This window comes from Schistocerca gregaria, chromosome 3, assembly GCF_023897955.1.
Source record: "Schistocerca gregaria isolate iqSchGreg1 chromosome 3, iqSchGreg1.2, whole genome shotgun sequence".
Lineage (NCBI taxonomy): Eukaryota > Metazoa > Arthropoda > Insecta > Orthoptera > Acrididae > Schistocerca > Schistocerca gregaria.
The window spans coordinates 21,171,765-21,192,880 of NC_064922.1; the positions used below are offsets into that span (position 1 = coordinate 21,171,765).

At 49.6% G+C, this 21,116-nt stretch overlaps 5 non-coding genes across 5 annotated transcripts; all 5 read left to right on the forward strand.

Annotated features, from left to right (window-relative positions):
- The first annotated feature begins 2,355 nt into the window (after window positions 1–2,355).
- Trnaa-agc (transfer RNA alanine (anticodon AGC)) lies at window positions 2,356–2,429 on the forward strand. The gene has a single exon. It is a non-coding gene; the product is annotated as a tRNA-Ala (tRNA).
- Window positions 2,430–3,815: 1,386 nt separating this feature from the next.
- Window positions 3,816–3,889, forward strand: Trnaa-agc (transfer RNA alanine (anticodon AGC)). The gene has a single exon. It is a non-coding gene; the product is annotated as a tRNA-Ala (tRNA).
- Window positions 3,890–5,275: 1,386 nt separating this feature from the next.
- Trnaa-agc (transfer RNA alanine (anticodon AGC)) lies at window positions 5,276–5,349 on the forward strand. Its single transcript has one exon. It is a non-coding gene; the product is annotated as a tRNA-Ala (tRNA).
- A 5,800-nt stretch (window positions 5,350–11,149) lies between these two features.
- Window positions 11,150–11,223, forward strand: Trnaa-agc (transfer RNA alanine (anticodon AGC)). Its single transcript has one exon. It is a non-coding gene; the product is annotated as a tRNA-Ala (tRNA).
- An 8,757-nt stretch (window positions 11,224–19,980) lies between these two features.
- On the forward strand, window positions 19,981–20,054 carry Trnaa-agc (transfer RNA alanine (anticodon AGC)). The gene has a single exon. It is a non-coding gene; the product is annotated as a tRNA-Ala (tRNA).
- Window positions 20,055–21,116: the final 1,062 nt, after the last annotated feature.

Sequence of the window (21,116 nt, forward strand, 5' to 3'; positions counted from 1 at the left end):
GGAAGCGGAAACTTGTTGTGTCCCAGTGTTTTGCAGTTGGACGACAAGAGTTTGACACAGTAGCAAAGAGCGAGGCACTGAGTTGGCATGAACAATGGAGAGCACAATGGGGCTTGAGATGTGCTTGTTACCTCAGGTGCTGTGTGATTGTGGACAAGGAGTGAAATGGACCAATTTGTGACCGCCCTTTCAATTTAAGACGTTCAAAACAGACGGAATTTGCATTCGTAATACCAGAGCATCGAAACTACTTGGAACTCTTGTGTATATGAACGTGTCCGCGCCTTTGTATTCTGGTACCTTCGCCGCTACAAACCAACCAACCATCGTGTCCGTGCACATCAGAGTCGCAAAGAATGGAGAATAGCCAGGCTTGGTCGTGTGTGTAGCTGTAGCTCAGTTGGCAGATCGTTCGCTTAGCGTGTGAACGGTCTGGGTTTCAAGCCCCGGCTCCTCCATGTTTTGTGGTCAGTGCATGGTAAGTGTTGGTCGCAGCGAACATAAACGCACGCAAGAAGTTGCAAAACCAGCGTCACAGACTGATATGATGTATACTGTCATAAGGAGAGCAAGATGTAAGTGTGGGGACCGGCTGTTATCGTGGTGTCATCGAGTGCAGATCTGTCTTAGGTATCACGACTTAACGTCATTGAAGTCTAGAGGTGGACAACACGTTCGTCTTACTCAGAGCGGTGTCTGAACTCTATTTTCGACGTTATGCGTGCCACTTTCATTGTGGCCAACTACGATTCGATACAGAATGCACGAAACCTGAAAGACACCCTCACTGATACATAGAGAGTAGTGTTTGTCTGCGGAATAATGGGAGTGCAAGGGTCTGTGACGTTGATATGACTGTATGTAGCACTACTAGTTATCGGGGGGGTGGGCGTAGCTCAGATGGTAGAGCGCTCGCTTAGCGTGCGAGAGGTACTGGGAACGATACCCAGCGCCTCCAGAATTTTTAACACACCTACATGCGCACCTTGCGATGCAAGTGGAATAATTCCCAACCGGCAGAGGTGTGTAGGCAGATACAAGCGAACGATTAGCATCCACAATTGCGCCGATTTCACGTAAATCCCACTGCACGTTCCCATTCTTTGCGTGCAGTCGCCTGCTACTGGTGTTGCTGGTTGTGACTGCTGATAACAGATGCCGTAGCAATCAATTCATGGAGTGAGTTGTATGTTTTGCGATAGTCTGTCTCTGACAAGGAAGCACAGGTGATATAGGTGCGAACACAGAAAGCTTGCAGCCCCTCGCTGCCCGCAGACACAGGGCAGCCACACTAGAAGAGCGGCCTAAGCCGTAGGCGAAATGTGCTCATTCGCTTTGGCGCGACGTCGAACTATAAATAAGGCTGTCACTAGCGTGAGCGTTGCGTGAGCGTCGTGTAAAGTCGGAAAAGTCATCTGCATGGGTGATTGCCAAGTTTGGGGAGCGTTTCGTAGTACGATCAGTGCAAAGGGGAAGCGGAAACTTGTTGTGTCCCAGTGTTTTGCAGTTGGACGACAAGAGTTTGACACAGTAGCAAAGAGCGAGGCACTGAGTTGGCATGAACAATGGAGAGCACAATGGGGCATGAGATGTGCTTGTTACCTCAGGTGCTGTGTGATTGTGGACAAGGAGTGAAATGGACCAATTTGTGACCGCCCTTTCAATTTAAGACGTTCAAAACAGACGGAATTTGCATTCGTAATACCAGAGCATCGAAACTACTTGGAACTCTTGTGTATATGAACGTGTCCGCGCCTTTGTATTCTGGTACCTTCGCCGCTACAAACCAACCAACCATCGTGTCCGTGCACATCAGAGTCGCAAACAATGGAGAATAGCCAGGCTTGGTCGTGTGTGTAGCTGTAGCTCAGTTGGCAGATCGTTCGCTTAGCGTGTGAACGGTCTGGGTTTCAAGCCCCGGCTCCTCCATGTTTTGTGGTCAGTGCATGGTAAGTGTTGGTCGCAGCGAACATAAACGCACGCAAGAAGTTGCAAAACCAGCGTCACAGACTGATATGATGTATACTGTCATAAGGAGAGCAAGATGTAAGTGTGGGGACCGGCTGTTATCGTGGTGTCATCGAGTGCAGATCTGTCTTAGGTATCACGGCTTAACGTCATTGAAGTCTAGAGGTGGACAACACGTTCGTCTTACTCAGAGCGGTGTCTGAACTCTATTTTCGACGTTATGCGTGCCACTTTCATTGTGGCCAACTACGATTCGATACAGAATGCACGAAACCTGAAAGACACCCTCACTGATACATAGAGAGTAGTGTTTGTCTGCGGAATAATGGGAGTGCAAGGGTCTGTGACGTTGATATGACTGTATGTAGCACTACTAGTTACCGGGGGGGTGGGCGTAGCTCAGGTGGTAGAGCGCTCGCTTAGCGTGCGAGAGGTACTGGGATCGATACCCAGCGCCTCCAGAATTTTTAACACACCTACATGCGCACCTTGCGATGCAAGTGGAATAATTCCCAACCGGCAGAGGTGTGTAGGCAGATACAAGCGAACGATTAGCATCCACAATTGCGCCGATTTCACGTAAATCCCACTGCACGTTCCCATTCTTTGCGTGCAGTCGGCTGCTACTGGTGTTGCTGGTTGTGACTGCTGATAACAGATGCCGTAGCAATCAATTCATGGAGTGAGTTGTATGTTTTGCGATAGTCTGTCTCTGACAAGGAAGCACAGGTGATATAGGTGCGAACACAGAAAGCTTGCAGCCCCTCGCTGCCTGCAGACACAGGGCAGCCACACTAGAAGAGCGGCCTAAGCCGTAGGCGAAATGTGCTCATTCGCTTTGGCGCGACGTCGAACTATAAATAAGGCTGTCACTAGCGTGAGCGTCGTGTAAAGTCGGAAAAGTCATCTGCATGGGTGATTGCCAAGTTTGGGGAGCGTTTCGTAGTACGATCAGTGCAAAGGGGAAGCGGAAACTTGTTGTGTCCCAGTGTTTTGCAGTTGGACGACAAGAGTTTGACACAGTAGCAAAGAGCGAGGCACTGAGTTGGCATGAACAATGGAGAGCACAATGGGGCTTGAGATGTGCTTGTTACCTCAGGTGCTGTGTGATTGTGGACAAGGAGTGAAATGGACCAATTTGTGACCGCCCTTTCAATTTAAGACGTTCAAAACAGACGGAATTTGCATTCGTAATACCAGAGCATCGAAACTACTTGGAACTCTTGTGTATATGAACGTGTCCGCGCCTTTGTATTCTGGTACCTTCGCCGCTACAAACCAACCAACCATCGTGTCCGTGCACATCAGAGTCGCAAAGAATGGAGAATAGCCAGGCTTGGTCGTGTGTGTAGCTGTAGCTCAGTTGGCAGATCGTTCGCTTAGCGTGTGAACGGTCTGGGTTTCAAGCCCCGGCTCCTCCATGTTTTGTGGTCAGTGCATGGTAAGTGTTGGTAGCAGCGAACATAAACGCACGCAAGAAGTTGCAAAACCAGCGTCACAGACTGATATGATGTATACTGTCATAAGGAGAGCAAGATGTAAGTGTGGGGACCGGCTGTTATCGTGGTGTCATCGAGTGCAGATCTGTCTTAGGTATCACGGCTTAACGTCATTGAAGTCTAGAGGTGGACAACACGTTGGTCTTACTCAGAGCGGTGTCTGAACTCTATTTTCGACGTTATGCGTGCCACTTTCATTGTGGCCAACTACGATTCGATACAGAATGCACGAAACCTGAAAGACACCCTCACTGATACATAGAGAGTAGTGTTTGTCTGCGGAATAATGGGAGTGCAAGGGTCTGTGACGTTGATATGACTGTATGTAGCACTACTAGTTACCGGGGGGGTGGGCGTAGCTCAGGTGGTAGAGCGCTCGCTTAGCGTGCGAGAGGTACTGGGATCGATACCCAGCGCCTCCAGAATTTTTAACACACCTACATGCGCACCTTGCGATGCAAGTGGAATAATTCCCAACCGGCAGAGGTGTGTAGGCAGATACAAGCGAACGATTAGCATCCACAATTGCGCCGATTTCACGTAAATCCCACTGCACGTTCCCATTCTTTGCGTGCAGTCGGCTGCTACTGGTGTTGCTGGTTGTGACTGCTGATAACAGATGCCGTAGCAATCAATTCATGGAGTGAGTTGTATGTTTTGCGATAGTCTGTCTCTGACAAGGAAGCACAGGTGATATAGGTGCGAACACAGAAAGCTTGCAGCCCCTCGCTGCCTGCAGACACAGGGCAGCCACACTAGAAGAGCGGCCTAAGCCGTAGGCGAAATGTGCTCATTCGCTTTGGCGCGACGTCGAACTATAAATAAGGCTGTCACTAGCGTGAGCGTCGTGTAAAGTCGGAAAAGTCATCTGCATGGGTGATTGCCAAGTTTGGGGAGCGTTTCGTAGTACGATCAGTGCAAAGGGGAAGCGGAAACTTGTTGTGTCCCAGTGTTTTGCAGTTGGACGACAAGAGTTTGACACAGTAGCAAAGAGCGAGGCACTGAGTTGGCATGAACAATGGAGAGCACAATGGGGCTTGAGATGTGCTTGTTACCTCAGGTGCTGTGTGATTGTGGACAAGGAGTGAAATGGACCAATTTGTGACCGCCCTTTCAATTTAAGACGTTCAAAACAGACGGAATTTGCATTCGTAATACCAGAGCATCGAAACTACTTGGAACTCTTGTGTATATGAACGTGTCCGCGCCTTTGTATTCTGGTACCTTCGCCGCTACAAACCAACCAACCATCGTGTCCGTGCACATCAGAGTCGCAAAGAATGGAGAATAGCCAGGCTTGGTCGTGTGTGTAGCTGTAGCTCAGTTGGCAGATCGTTCGCTTAGCGTGTGAACGGTCTGGGTTTCAAGCCCCGGCTCCTCCATGTTTTGTGGTCAGTGCATGGTAAGTGTTGGTCGCAGCGAACATAAACGCACGCAAGAAGTTGCAAAACCAGCGTCACAGACTGATATGATGTATACTGTCATAAGGAGAGCAAGATGTAAGTGTGGGGACCGGCTGTTATCGTGGTGTCATCGAGTGCAGATCTGTCTTAGGTATCACGGCTTAACGTCATTGAAGTCTAGAGGTGGACAACACGTTCGTCTTACTCAGAGCGGTGTCTGAACTCTATTTTCGACGTTATGCGTGCCACTTTCATTGTGGCCAACTACGATTCGATACAGAATGCACGAAACCTGAAAGACACCCTCACTGATACATAGAGAGTAGTGTTTGTCTGCGGAATAATGGGAGTGCAAGGGTCTGTGACGTTGATATGACTGTATGTAGCACTACTAGTTACCGGGGGGGTGGGCGTAGCTCAGGTGGTAGAGCGCTCGCTTAGCGTGCGAGAGGTACTGGGATCGATACCCAGCGCCTCCAGAATTTTTAACACACCTACATGCGCACCTTGCGATGCAAGTGGAATAATTCCCAACCGGCAGAGGTGTGTAGGCAGATACAAGCGAACGATTAGCATCCACAATTGCGCCGATTTCACGTAAATCCCACTGCACGTTCCCATTCTTTGCGTGCAGTCGGCTGCTACTGGTGTTGCTGGTTGTGACTGCTGATAACAGATGCCGTAGCAATCAATTCATGGAGTGAGTTGTATGTTTTGCGATAGTCTGTCTCTGACAAGGAAGCACAGGTGATATAGGTGCGAACACAGAAAGCTTGCAGCCCCTCGCTGCCCGCAGACACAGGGCAGCCACACTAGAAGAGCGGCCTAAGCCGTAGGCGAAATGTGCTCATTCGCTTTGGCGCGACGTCGAACTATAAATAAGGCTGTCACTAGCGTGAGCGTTGCGTGAGCGTCGTGTAAAGTCGGAAAAGTCATCTGCATGGGTGATTGCCAAGTTTGGGGAGCGTTTCGTAGTACGATCAGTGCAAAGGGGAAGCGGAAACTTGTTGTGTCCCAGTGTTTTGCAGTTGGACGACAAGAGTTTGACACAGTAGCAAAGAGCGAGGCACTGAGTTGGCATGAACAATGGAGAGCACAATGGGGCTTGAGATGTGCTTGTTACCTCAGGTGCTGTGTGATTGTGGACAAGGAGTGAAATGGACCAATTTGTGACCGCCCTTTCAATTTAAGACGTTCAAAACAGACGGAATTTGCATTCGTAATACCAGAGCATCGAAACTACTTGGAACTCTTGTGTATATGAACGTGTCCGCGCCTTTGTATTCTGGTACCTTCGCCGCTACAAACCAACCAACCATCGTGTCCGTGCACATCAGAGTCGCAAAGAATGGAGAATAGCCAGGCTTGGTCGTGTGTGTAGCTGTAGCTCAGTTGGCAGATCGTTCGCTTAGCGTGTGAACGGTCTCGGTTTCAAGCCCCGGCTCCTCCATGTTTTGTGGTCAGTGCATGGTAAGTGTTGGTCGCAGCGAACATAAACGCACGCAAGAAGTTGCAAAACCAGCGTCACAGACTGATATGATGTATACTGTCATAAGGAGAGCAAGATGTAAGTGTGGGGACCGGCTGTTATCGTGGTGTCATCGAGTGCAGATCTGTCTTAGGTATCACGACTTAACGTCATTGAAGTCTAGAGGTGGACAACACGTTCGTCTTACTCAGAGCGGTGTCTGAACTCTATTTTCGACGTTATGCGTGCCACTTTCATTGTGGCCAACTACGATTCGATACAGAATGCACGAAACCTGAAAGACACCCTCACTGATACATAGAGAGTAGTGTTTGTCTGCGGAATAATGGGAGTGCAAGGGTCTGTGACGTTGATATGACTGTATGTAGCACTACTAGTTACCGGGGGGGGTGGGCGTAGCTCAGGTGGTAGAGCGCTCGCTTAGTGTGCGAGAGGTACTGCGATCGATACCCAGCGCCTCCAGAATTTTTAACACACCTACATGCGCACCTTGCGATGCAAGTGGAATAATTCCCAACCGGCAGAGGTGTGTAGGCAGATACAAGCGAACGATTAGCATCCACAATTGCGCCGATTTCACGTAAATCCCACTGCACGTTCCCATTCTTTGCGTGCAGTCAGCTGCTACTGGTGTTGCTGGTTGTGACTGCTGATAACAGATGCCGTAGCAATCAATTCATGAAGTGAGTTGTATGTTTTGCGATAGTCTGTCTCTGACAAGGAAGCACAGGTGATATAGGTGCGAACACAGAAAGCTTGCAGCCCCTCGCTGCCTGCAGACACAGGGCAGCCACACTAGAAGAGCGGCCTAAGCCGTAGGCGAAATGTGCTCATTCGCTTTGGCGCGACGTCGAACTATAAATAAGGCTGTCACTAGCGTGAGCGTCGTGTAAAGTCGGAAAAGTCATCTGAATGGGTGATTGCCAAGTTTGGGGAGCGTTTCGTAGTACGATCAGTGCAAAGGGGAAGCGGAAACTTGTTGTGTCCCAGTGTTTTGCAGTTGGACGACAAGAGTTTGACACAGTAGCAAAGAGCGAGGCACTGAGTTGGCATGAACAATGGAGAGCACAATGGGGCTTGAGATGTGCTTGTTACCTCAGGTGCTGTGTGATTGTGGACAAGGAGTGAAATGGACCAATTTGTGACCGCCCTTTCAATTTAAGACGTTCAAAACAGACGGAATTTGCATTCGTAATACCAGAGCATCGAAACTACTTGGAACTCTTGTGTATATGAACGTGTCCGCGCCTTTGTATTCTGGTACCTTCGCCGCTACAAACCAACCAACCATCGTGTCCGTGCACATCAGAGTCGCAAAGAATGGAGAATAGCCAGGCTTGGTCGTGTGTGTAGCTGTAGCTCAGTTGGCAGATCGTTCGCTTAGCGTGTGAACGGTCTGGGTTTCAAGCCCCGGCTCCTCCATGTTTTGTGGTCAGTGCATGGTAAGTGTTGGTCGCAGCGAACATAAACGCACGCAAGAAGTTGCAAAACCAGCGTCACAGACTGATATGATGTATACTGTCATAAGGAGAGCAAGATGTAAGTGTGGGGACCGGCTGTTATCGTGGTGTCATCGAGTGCAGATCTGTCTTAGGTATCACGACTTAACGTCATTGAAGTCTAGAGGTGGACAACACGTTCGTCTTACTCAGAGCGGTGTCTGAACTCTATTTTCGACGTTATGCGTGCCACTTTCATTGTGGCCAACTACGATTCGATACAGAATGCACGAAACCTGAAAGACACCCTCACTGATACATAGAGAGTAGTGTTTGTCTGCGGAATAATGGGAGTGCAAGGGTCTGTGACGTTGATATGACTGTATGTAGCACTACTAGTTATCGGGGGGGTGGGCGTAGCTCAGATGGTAGAGCGCTCGCTTAGCGTGCGAGAGGTACTGGGAACGATACCCAGCGCCTCCAGAATTTTTAACACACCTACATGCGCACCTTGCGATGCAAGTGGAATAATTCCCAACCGGCAGAGGTGTGTAGGCAGATACAAGCGAACGATTAGCATCCACAATTGCGCCGATTTCACGTAAATCCCACTGCACGTTCCCATTCTTTGCGTGCAGTCGCCTGCTACTGGTGTTGCTGGTTGTGACTGCTGATAACAGATACCGTAGCAATCAATTCATCGAGTGAGTTGTATGTTTTGCGATAGTCTGTCTCTGACAAGGAAGCACAGGTGATATAGGTGCGAACACAGAAAGCTTGCAGCCCCTCGCTGCCCGCAGACACAGGGCAGCCACACTAGAAGAGCGGCCTAAGCCGTAGGCGAAATGTGCTCATTCGCTTTGGCGCGACGTCGAACTATAAATAAGGCTGTCACTAGCGTGAGCGTTGCGTGAGCGTCGTGTAAAGTCGGAAAAGTCATCTGCATGGGTGATTGCCAAGTTTGGGGAGCGTTTCGTAGTACGATCAGTGCAAAGGGGAAGCGGAAACTTGTTGTGTCCCAGTGTTTTGCAGTTGGACGACAAGAGTTTGACACAGTAGCAAAGAGCGAGGCACTGAGTTGGCATGAACAATGGAGAGCACAATGGGGCATGAGATGTGCTTGTTACCTCAGGTGCTGTGTGATTGTGGACAAGGAGTGAAATGGACCAATTTGTGACCGCCCTTTCAATTTAAGACGTTCAAAACAGACGGAATTTGCATTCGTAATACCAGAGCATCGAAACTACTTGGAACTCTTGTGTATATGAACGTGTCCGCGCCTTTGTATTCTGGTACCTTCGCCGCTACAAACCAACCAACCATCGTGTCCGTGCACATCAGAGTCGCAAACAATGGAGAATAGCCAGGCTTGGTCGTGTGTGTAGCTGTAGCTCAGTTGGCAGATCGTTCGCTTAGCGTGTGAACGGTCTGGGTTTCAAGCCCCGGCTCCTCCATGTTTTGTGGTCAGTGCATGGTAAGTGTTGGTCGCAGCGAACATAAACGCACGCAGGAAGTTGCAAAACCAGCGTCACAGACTGATATGATGTATACTGTCATAAGGAGAGCAAGATGTAAGTGTGGGGACCGGCTGTTATCGTGGTGTCATCGAGTGCAGATCTGTCTTAGGTATCACGACTTAACGTCATTGAAGTCTAGAGGTGGACAACACGTTCGTCTTACTCAGAGCGGTGTCTGAACTCTATTTTCGACGTTATGCGTGCCACTTTCATTGTGGCCAACTACGATTCGATACAGAATGCACGAAACCTGAAAGACACCCTCACTGATACATAGAGAGTAGTGTTTGTCTGCGGAATAATGGGAGTGCAAGGGTCTGTGACGTTGATATGACTGTATGTAGCACTACTAGTTATCGGGGGGGTGGGCGTAGCTCAGATGGTAGAGCGCTCGCTTAGCGTGCGAGAGGTACTGGGAACGATACCCAGCGCCTCCAGAATTTTTAACACACCTACATGCGCACCTTGCGATGCAAGTGGAATAATTCCCAACCGGCAGAGGTGTGTAGGCAGATACAAGCGAACGATTAGCATCCACAATTGCGCCGATTTCACGTAAATCCCACTGCACGTTCCCATTCTTTGCGTGCAGTCGCCTGCTACTGGTGTTGCTGGTTGTGACTGCTGATAACAGATACCGTAGCAATCAATTCATGGAGTGAGTTGTATGTTTTGCGATAGTCTGTCTCTGACAAGGAAGCACAGGTGATATAGGTGCGAACACAGAAAGCTTGCAGCCCCTCGCTGCCCGCAGACACAGGGCAGCCACACTAGAAGAGCGGCCTAAGCCGTAGGCGAAATGTGCTCATTCGCTTTGGCGCGACGTCGAACTATAAATAAGGCTGTCACTAGCGTGAGCGTTGCGTGAGCGTCGTGTAAAGTCGGAAAAGTCATCTGCATGGGTGATTGCCAAGTTTGGGGAGCGTTTCGTAGTACGATCAGTGCAAAGGGGAAGCGGAAACTTGTTGTGTCCCAGTGTTTTGCAGTTGGACGACAAGAGTTTGACACAGTAGCAAAGAGCGAGGCACTGAGTTGGCATGAACAATGGAGAGCACAATGGGGCATGAGATGTGCTTGTTACCTCAGGTGCTGTGTGATTGTGGACAAGGAGTGAAATGGACCAATTTGTGACCGCCCTTTCAATTTAAGACGTTCAAAACAGACGGAATTTGCATTCGTAATACCAGAGCATCGAAACTACTTGGAACTCTTGTGTATATGAACGTGTCCGCGCCTTTGTATTCTGGTACCTTCGCCGCTACAAACCAACCAACCATCGTGTCCGTGCACATCAGAGTCGCAAACAATGGAGAATAGCCAGGCTTGGTCGTGTGTGTAGCTGTAGCTCAGTTGGCAGATCGTTCGCTTAGCGTGTGAACGGTCTGGGTTTCAAGCCCCGGCTCCTCCATGTTTTGTGGTCAGTGCATGGTAAGTGTTGGTCGCAGCGAACATAAACGCACGCAGGAAGTTGCAAAACCAGCGTCACAGACTGATATGATGTATACTGTCATAAGGAGAGCAAGATGTAAGTGTGGGGACCGGCTGTTATCGTGGTGTCATCGAGTGCAGATCTGTCTTAGGTATCACGGCTTAACGTCATTGAAGTCTAGAGGTGGACAACACGTTCGTCTTACTCAGAGCGGTGTCTGAACTCTATTTTCGACGTTATGCGTGCCACTTTCATTGTGGCCAACTACGATTCGATACAGAATGCACGAAACCTGAAAGACACCCTCACTGATACATAGAGAGTAGTGTTTGTCTGCAGAATAATGGGAGTGCAAGGGTCTGTGACGTTGATATGACTGTATGTAGCACTACTAGTTACAGGGGGGGTGGGCGTAGCTCAGATGGTAGAGCGCTCGCTTAGCGTGCGAGAGGTACTGGGATCGATACCCAGCGCCTCCAGAATTTTTAACACACCTACATGCGCACCTTGCGATGCAAGTGGAATAATTCCCAACCGGCAGAGGTGTGTAGGCAGATACAAGCGAACGATTAGCATCCACAATTGCGCCGATTTCACGTAAATCCCACTGCACGTTGCCATCCTTTGCGTGCAGTCGGCTGCTACTGGTGTTGCTGGTTGTGACTGCTGATAACAGATGCCGTAGCAATCAATTCGTGGAGTGAGTTGTATGTTTTGCGATAGTCTGTCTCTGACAAGGAAGCACAGGTGATATAGGTGCGAACACAGAAAGCTTGCAGCCCCTCGCTGCCTGCAGACACAGGGCAGCCACACTAGAAGAGCGGCCTAAGCCGTAGGCGAAATGTGCTCATTCGCTTTGGCGCGACGTCGAACTATAAATAAGGCTGTCACTAGCGTGAGCGTCGTGTAAAGTCGGAAAAGTCATCTGCATGGGTGATTGCCAAGTTTGGGGAGCGTTTCGTAGTACGATCAGTGCAAAGGGGAAGCGGAAACTTGTTGTGTCCCAGTGTTTTGCAGTTGGACGACAAGAGTTTGACACAGTAGCAAAGAGCGAGGCACTGAGTTGGCATGAACAATGGAGAGCACAATGGGGCTTGAGATGTGCTTGTTACCTCAGGTGCTGTGTGATTGTGGACAAGGAGTGAAATGGACCAATTTGTGACCGCCCTTTCAATTTAAGACGTTCAAAACAGACGGAATTTGCATTCGTAATACCAGAGCATCGAAACTACTTGGAACTCTTGTGTATATGAACGTGTCCGCGCCTTTGTATTCTGGTACCTTCGCCGCTACAAACCAACCAACCATCGTGTCCGTGCACATCAGAGTCGCAAAGAATGGAGAATAGCCAGGCTTGGTCGTGTGTGTAGCTGTAGCTCAGTTGGCAGATCGTTCGCTTAGCGTGTGAACGGTCTGGGTTTCAAGCCCCGGCTCCTCCATGTTTTGTGGTCAGTGCATGGTAAGTGTTGGTCGCAGCGAACATAAACGCACGCAAGAAGTTGCAAAACCAGCGTCACAGACTGATATGATGTATACTGTCATAAGGAGAGCAAGATGTAAGTGTGGGGACCGGCTGTTATCGTGGTGTCATCGAGTGCAGATCTGTCTTAGGTATCACGGCTTAACGTCATTGAAGTCTAGAGGTGGACAACACGTTCGTCTTACTCAGAGCGGTGTCTGAACTCTATTTTCGACGTTATGCGTGCCACTTTCATTGTGGCCAACTACGATTCGATACAGAATGCACGAAACCTGAAAGACACCCTCACTGATACATAGAGAGTAGTGTTTGTCTGCGGAATAATGGGAGTGCAAGGGTCTGTGACGTTGATATGACTGTATGTAGCACTACTAGTTATCGGGGGGGGTGGGCGTAGCTCAGATGGTAGAGCGCTCGCTTAGCGTGCGAGAGGTACTGGGAACGATACCCAGCGCCTCCAGAATTTTTAACACACCTACATGCGCACCTTGCGATGCAAGTGGAATAATTCCCAACCGGCAGAGGTGTGTAGGCAGATACAAGCGAACGATTAGCATCCACAATTGCGCCGATTTCACGTAAATCCCACTGCACGTTCCCATTCTTTGCGTGCAGTCGGCTGCTACTGGTGTTGCTGGTTGTGACTGCTGATAACAGATGCCGTAGCAATCAATTCATGGAGTGAGTTGTATGTTTTGCGATAGTCTGTCTCTGACAAGGAAGCACAGGTGATATAGGTGCGAACACAGAAAGCTTGCAGCCCCTCGCTGCCCGCAGACACAGGGCAGCCACACTAGAAGAGCGGCCTAAGCCGTAGGCGAAATGTGCTCATTCGCTTTGGCGCGACGTCGAACTATAAATAAGGCTGTCACTAGCGTGAGCGTTGCGTGAGCGTCGTGTAAAGTCGGAAAAGTCATCTGCATGGGTGATTGCCAAGTTTGGGGAGCGTTTCGTAGTACGATCAGTGCAAAGGGGAAGCGGAAACTTGTTGTGTCCCAGTGTTTTGCAGTTGGACGACAAGAGTTTGACACAGTAGCAAAGAGCGAGGCACTGAGTTGGCATGAACAATGGAGAGCACAATGGGGCATGAGATGTGCTTGTTACCTCAGGTGCTGTGTGATTGTGGACAAGGAGTGAAATGGACCAATTTGTGACCGCCCTTTCAATTTAAGACGTTCAAAACAGACGGAATTTGCATTCGTAATACCAGAGCATCGAAACTACTTGGAACTCTTGTGTATATGAACGTGTCCGCGCCTTTGTATTCTGGTACCTTCGCCGCTACAAACCAACCAACCATCGTGTCCGTGCACATCAGAGTCGCAAACAATGGAGAATAGCCAGGCTTGGTCGTGTGTGTAGCTGTAGCTCAGTTGGCAGATCGTTCGCTTAGCGTGTGAACGGTCTGGGTTTGAAGCCCCGGCTCCTCCATGTTTTGTGGTCAGTGCATGGTAAGTGTTGGTCGCAGCGAACATAAACGCACGCAAGAAGTTGCAAAACCAGCGTCACAGACTGATATGATGTATACTGTCATAAGGAGAGCAAGATGTAAGTGTGGGGACCGGCTGTTATCGTGGTGTCATCGAGTGCAGATCTGTCTTAGGTATCACGGCTTAACGTCATTGAAGTCTAGAGGTGGACAACACGTTCGTCTTACTCAGAGCGGTGTCTGAACTCTATTTTCGACGTTATGCGTGCCACTTTCATTGTGGCCAACTACGATTCGATACAGAATGCACGAAACCTGAAAGACACCCTCACTGATACATAGAGAGTAGTGTTTGTCTGCAGAATAATGGGAGTGCAAGGGTCTGTGACGTTGATATGACTGTATGTAGCACTACTAGTTACAGGGGGGGTGGGCGTAGCTCAGATGGTAGAGCGGTCGCTTAGCGTGCGAGAGGTACTGGGATCGATACCCAGCGCCTCCAGAATTTTTAACACACCTACATGCGCACCTTGCGATGCAAGTGGAATAATTCCCAACCGGCAGAGGTGTGTAGGCAGATACAAGCGAACGATTAGCATCCACAATTGCGCCGATTTCACGTAAATCCCACTGCACGTTCCCATCCTTTGCGTGCAGTCGGCTGCTACTGGTGTTGCTGGTTGTGACTGCTGATAACAGATGCCGTAGCAATCAATTCGTGGAGTGAGTTGTATGTTTTGCGATAGTCTGTCTCTGACAAGGAAGCACAGGTGATATAGGTGCGAACACAGAAAGCTTGCAGCCCCTCGCTGCCTGCAGACACAGGGCAGCCACACTAGAAGAGCGGCCTAAGCCGTAGGCGAAATGTGCTCATTCGCTTTGGCGCGACGTCGAACTATAAATAAGGCTGTCACTAGCGTGAGCGTTGCGTGAGCGTCGTGTAAAGTCGGAAAAGTCATCTGCATGGGTGATTGCCAAGTTTGGGGAGCGTTTCGTAGTACGATCAGTGCAAAGGGGAAGCGGAAACTTGTTGTGTCCCAGTGTTTTGCAGTTGGACGACAAGAGTTTGACACAGTAGCAAAGAGCGAGGCACTGAGTTGGCATGAACAATGGAGAGCACAATGGGGCTTGAGATGTGCTTGTTACCTCAGGTGCTGTGTGATTGTGGACAAGGAGTGAAATGGACCAATTTGTGACCGCCCTTTCAATTTAAGACGTTCAAAACAGACGGAATTTGCATTCGTAATACCAGAGCATCGAAACTACATGGAACTCTTGTGTATATGAACGTGTCCGCGCCTTTGTATTCTGGTACCTTCGCCGCTACAAACCAACCAACCATCGTGTCCGTGCACATCAGAGTCGCAAAGAATGGAGAATAGCCAGGCTTGGTCGTGTGTGTAGCTGTAGCTCAGTTGGCAGATCGTTCGCTTAGCGTGTGAACGGTCTGGGTTTCAAGCCCCGGCTCCTCCATGTTTTGTGGTCAGTGCATGGTAAGTGTTGGTCGCAGCGAACATAAACGCACGCAAGAAGTTGCAAAACCAGCGTCACAGACTGATATGATGTATACTGTCATAAGGAGAGCAAGATGTAAGTGTGGGGACCGGCTGTTATCGTGGTGTCATCGAGTGCAGATCTGTCTTAGGTATCACGGCTTAACGTCATTGAAGTCTAGAGGTGGACAACACGTTCGTCTTACTCAGAGCGGTGTCTGAACTCTATTTTCGACGTTATGCGTGCCACTTTCATTGTGGCCAACTACGATTCGATACAGAATGCACGAAACCTGAAAGACACCCTCACTGATACATAGAGAGTAGTGTTTGTCTGCGGAATAATGGGAGTGCAAGGGTCTGTGACGTTGATATGACTGTATGTAGCACTACTAGTTATCGGGGGGGTGGGCGTAGCTCAGATGGTAGAGCGCTCGCTTAGCGTGCGAGAGGTACTGGGAACGATACCCAGCGTCTCCAGAATTTTTAACACACCTACATGCGCACCTTGCGATGCAAGTGGAATAATTCCCAACCGGCAGAGGTGTGTAGGCAGATACAAGCGAACGATTAGCATCCACAATTGCGCCGATTTCACGTAAATCCCACTGCACGTTCCCATTCTTTGCGTGCAGTCGGCTGCTACTGGTGTTGCTGGTTGTGACTGCTGATAACAGATGCCGTAGCAATCAATTCATGGAGTGAGTTGTATGTTTTGCGATAGTCTGTCTCTGACAAGGAAGCACAGGTGATATAGGTGCGAACACAGAAAGCTTGCAGCCCCTCGCTGCCCGCAGACACAGGGCAGCCACACTAGAAGAGCGGCCTAAGCCGTAGGCGAAATGTGCTCATTCGCTTTGGCGCGACGTCGAACTATAAATAAGGCTGTCACTAGCGTGAGCGTCGTGTAAAGTCGGAAAAGTCATCTGCATGGGTGATTGCCAAGTTTGGGGAGCGTTTCGTAGTACGATCAGTGCAAAGGGGAAGCGGAAACTTGTTGTGTCCCAGTGTTTTGCAGTTGGACGACAAGAGTTTGACACAGTAGCAAAGAGCGAGGCACTGAGTTGGCATGAACAATGGAGAGCACAATGGGGCATGAGATGTGCTTGTTACCTCAGGTGCTGTGTGATTGTGGACAAGGAGTGAAATGGACCAATTTGTGACCGCCCTTTCAATTTAAGACGTTCAAAACAGACGGAATTTGCATTCGTAATACCAGAGCATCGAAACTACTTGGAACTCTTGTGTATATGAACGTGTCCGCGCCATTGTATTCTGGTACCTTCGCCGCTACAAACCAACCAACCATCGTGTCCGTGCACATCAGAGTCGCAAACAATGGAGAATAGCCAGGCTTGGTCGTGTGTGTAGCTGTAGCTCAGTTGGCAGATCGTTCGCTTAGCGTGTGAACGGTCTCGGTTTCAAGCCCCGGCTCCTCCATGTTTTGTGGTCAGTGCATGGTAAGTGTTGGTCGCAGGGAACATAAACGCACGCAAGAAGTTGCAAAACCAGCGTCACAGACTGATATGATGTATACTGTCATAAGGAGAGCAAGATGTAAGTGTGGGGACCGGCTGTTATCGTGGTGTCATCGAGTGCAGATCTGTCTTAGGTATCACGGCTTAACGTCATTGAAGTCTAGAGGTGGACAACACGTTCGTCTTACTCAGAGCGGTGTCTGAACTCTATTTTCGACGTTATGCGTGCCACTTTCATTGTGGCCAACTACGATTCGATACAGAATGCACGAAACCTGAAAGACACCCTCACTGATACATAGAGAGTAGTGTTTGTCTGCGGAATAATGGGAGTGCAAGGGTCTGTGACGTTGATATGACTGTATGTAGCACTACTAGTTACCGGGGGGGGGGGGGGGGGGGGGGGGGGGGTGGGCGTAGCTCAGGTTGTAGAGCGCTCGCTTAGCGTGCGAGAGGTACTGGGATCGATACCCAGCGCCTCCAGAATTTTTAACACACCTACATGCGCACCTTGCGATGCAAGTGGAATAATTCCCAACCGGCAGAGGTGTGTAGGCAGATACAAGCGAACGATTAGCATCCACAATTGCGCCGATTTCACGTAAATCCCACTGCACGTTCCCATTCTTTGCGTGCAGTCGGCTGCTACTGGTGTTGCTGGTTGTGACTGCTGATAACAGATGCCGTAGCAATCAATTCATGGAGTGAGTTGTATGTTTTGCGATAGTCTGTCTCTGACAAGGAAGCACAGGTGATATAGGTGCGAACACAGAAAGCTTGCAGCCCCTCGCTGCCCGCAGACACAGGGCAGCCACACTAGAAGAGCGGCCTAAGCCGTAGGCGAAATGTGCTCATTCGCTTTGGCGCGACGTCGAACTATAAATAAGGCTGTCACTAGCGTGAGCGTCGTGTAAAGTCGGAAAAGTCATCTGCATGGGTGATTGCCAAGTTTGGGGAGCGTTTCGTAGTACGATCAGTGCAAAGGGGAAGCGGAAACTTGTTGTGTCCCAGTGTTTTGCAGTTGGACGACAAGAGTTTGACACAGTAGCAAAGAGCGAGGCACTGAGTTGGCATGAACAATGGAGAGCACAATGGGGCATGAGATGTGCTTGTTACCTCAGGTGCTGTGTGATTGTGGACAAGGAGTGAAATGGACCAATTTGTGACCGCCCTTTCAATTTAAGACGTTCAAAACAGACGGAATTTGCATTCGTAATACCAGAGCATCGAAACTACTTGGAACTCTTGTGTATATGAACGTGTCCGCGCCATTGTATTCTGGTACCTTCGCCGCTACAAACCAACCAACCATCGTGTCCGTGCACATCAGAGTCGCAAACAATGGAGAATAGCCAGGCTTGGTCGTGTGTGTAGCTGTAGCTCAGTTGGCAGATCGTTCGCTTAGCGTGTGAACGGTCTCGGTTTCAAGCCCCGGCTCCTCCATGTTTTGTGGTCAGTGCATGGTAAGTGTTGGTCGCAGGGAACATAAACGCACGCAAGAAGTTGCAAAACCAGCGTCACAGACTGATATGATGTATACTGTCATAAGGAGAGCAAGATGTAAGTGTGGGGACCGGCTGTTATCGTGGTGTCATCGAGTGCAGATCTGTCTTAGGTATCACGGCTTAACGTCATTGAAGTCTAGAGGTGGACAACACGTTCGTCTTACTCAGAGCGGTGTCTGAACTCTATTTTCGACGTTATGCGTGCCACTTTCATTGTGGCCAACTACGATTCGATACAGAATGCACGAAACCTGAAAGACACCCTCACTGATACATAGAGAGTAGTGTTTGTCTGCGGAATAATGGGAGTGCAAGGGTCTGTGACGTTGATATGACTGTATGTAGCACTACTAGTTACCGGGGGGGGGGGGGGGGGGGGGGGGTGGGCGTAGCTCAGGTTGTAGAGCGCTCGCTTAGCGTGCGAGAGGTACTGGGATCGATACCCAGCGCCTCCAGAATTTTTAACACACCTACATGCGCACCTTGCGATGCAAGTGGAATAATTCCCAACCGGCAGAGGTGTGTAGGCAGATACAAGCGAACGATTAGCATCCACAATTGCGCCGATTTCACGTAAATCCCACTGCACGTTCCCATTCTTTGCGTGCAGTCGGCTGCTACTGGTGTTGCTGGTTGTGACTGCTGATAACAGATGCCGTAGCAATCAATTCATGGAGTGAGTTGTATGTTTTGCGATAGTCTGTCTCTGACAAGGAAGCACAGGTGATATAGGTGCGAACACAGAAAGCTTGCAGCCCCTCGCTGCCTGCAGACACAGGGCAGCCACACTAGAAGAGCGGCCTAAGCCGTAGGCGAAATGTGCTCATTCGCTTTGGCGCGACGTCGAACTATAAATAAGGCTGTCACTAGCGTGAGCGTTGCGTGAGCGTCGTGTAAAGTCGGAAAAGTCATCTGCATGGGTGATTGCCAAGTTTGGGGAGCGTTTCGTAGTACGATCAGTGCAAAGGGGAAGCGGAAACTTGTTGTGTCCCAGTGTTTTGCAGTTGGACGACAAGAGTTTGACACAGCAGCAAAGAGCGAGGCACTGAGTTGGCATGAACAATGGAGAGCACAATGGGGCTTGAGATGTGCTTGTTACCTCAGGTGCTGTGTGATTGTGGACAAGGAGTGAAATGGACCAATTTGTGACCGCCCTTTCAATTTAAGACGTTCAAAACAGACGGAATTTGCATTCGTAATACCAGAGCATCGAAACTACTTGGAACTCTTGTGTATATGAACGTGTCCGCGCCTTTGTATTCTGGTACCTTCGCCGCTACAAACCAACCAACCATCGTGTCCGTGCACATCAGAGTCGCAAAGAATGGAGAATAGCCAGGCTTGGTCGTGTGTGTAGCTGTAGCTCAGTTGGCAGATCGTTCGCTTAGCGTGTGAACGGTCTGGGTTTCAAGCCCCGGCTCCTCCATGTTTTGTGGTCAGTGCATGGTAAGTGTTGGTCGCAGCGAACATAAACGCACGCAAGAAGTTGCAAAACCAGCGTCACAGACTGATATGATGTATACTGTCATAAGGAGAGCAAGATGTAAGTGTGGGGACCGGCTGTTATCGTGGTGTCATCGAGTGCAGATCTGTCTTAGGTATCACGGCTTAACGTCATTGAAGTCTAGAGGTGGACAACACGTTCGTCTTACTCAGAGCGGTGTCTGAACTCTATTTTCGACGTTATGCGTGCCACTTTCATTGTGGCCAACTACGATTCGATACAGAATGCACGAAACCTGAAAGACACCCTCACTGATACATAGAGAGTAGTGTTTGTCTGCGGAATAATGGGAGTGCAAGGGTCTGTGACGTTGATATGACTGTATGTAGCACTACTAGTTACCGGGGGGTGGGCGTAGCTCAGATGGTAGAGCGCTCGCTTAGCGTGCGAGAGGTACTGGGATCGATACCCAGCGCCTCCAGAATTTTTAACACACCTACATGCGCACCTTGCGATGCAAGTGGAATAATTCCCAACCGGCAGAGGTGTGTAGGCAGATACAAGCGAACGATTAGCATCCACAATTGCGCCGATTTCACGTAAATCCCACTGCACGTTCCCATTCTTTGCGTGCAGTCGGCTGCTACTGGTGTTGCTGGTTGTGACTGCTGATAACAGATGCCGTAGCAATCAATTCATGGAGTGAGTTGTATGTTTTGCGATAGTCTGTCTCTGACAAGGAAGCACAGGTGATATAGGTGCGAACACAGAAAGCTTGCAGCCCCTCGCTGCCCGCAGACACAGGGCAGCCACACTAGAAGAGCGGCCTAAGCCGTAGGCGAAATGTGCTCATTCGCTTTGGCGCGACGTCGAACTATAAATAAGGCTGTCACTAGCGTGAGCGTTGCGTGAGCGTCGTGTAAAGTCGGAAAAGTCATCTGCATGGGTGATTGCCAAGTTTGGGGAGCGTTTCGTAGTACGATCAGTGCAAAGGGGAAGCGGAAACTTGTTGTGTCCCAGTGTTTTGCAGTTGGACGACAAGAGTTTGACACAGTAGCAAAGAGCGAGGCACTGAGTTGGCATGAACAATGGAGAGCACAATGGGGCATGAGATGTGCTTGTTACCTCAGGTGCTGTGTGATTGTGGACAAGGAGTGAAATGGACCAATTTGTGACCGCCCTTTCAATTTAAGACGTTCAAAACAGACGGAATTTGCATTCGTAATACCAGAGCATCGAAACTACTTGGAACTCTTGTGTATATGAACGTGTCCGCGCCATTGTATTCTGGTACCTTCGCCGCTACAAACCAACCAACCATCGTGTCCGTGCACATCAGAGTCGCAAACAATGGAGAATAGCCAGGCTTGGTCGTGTGTGTAGCTGTAGCTCAGTTGGCAGATCGTTCGCTTAGCGTGTTAACGGTCTCGGTTTCAAGCCCCGGCTCCTCCATGTTTTGTGGTCAGTGCATGGTAAGTGTTGGTCGCAGGGAACATAAACGCACGCAAGAAGTTGCAAAACCAGCGTCACAGACTGATATGAT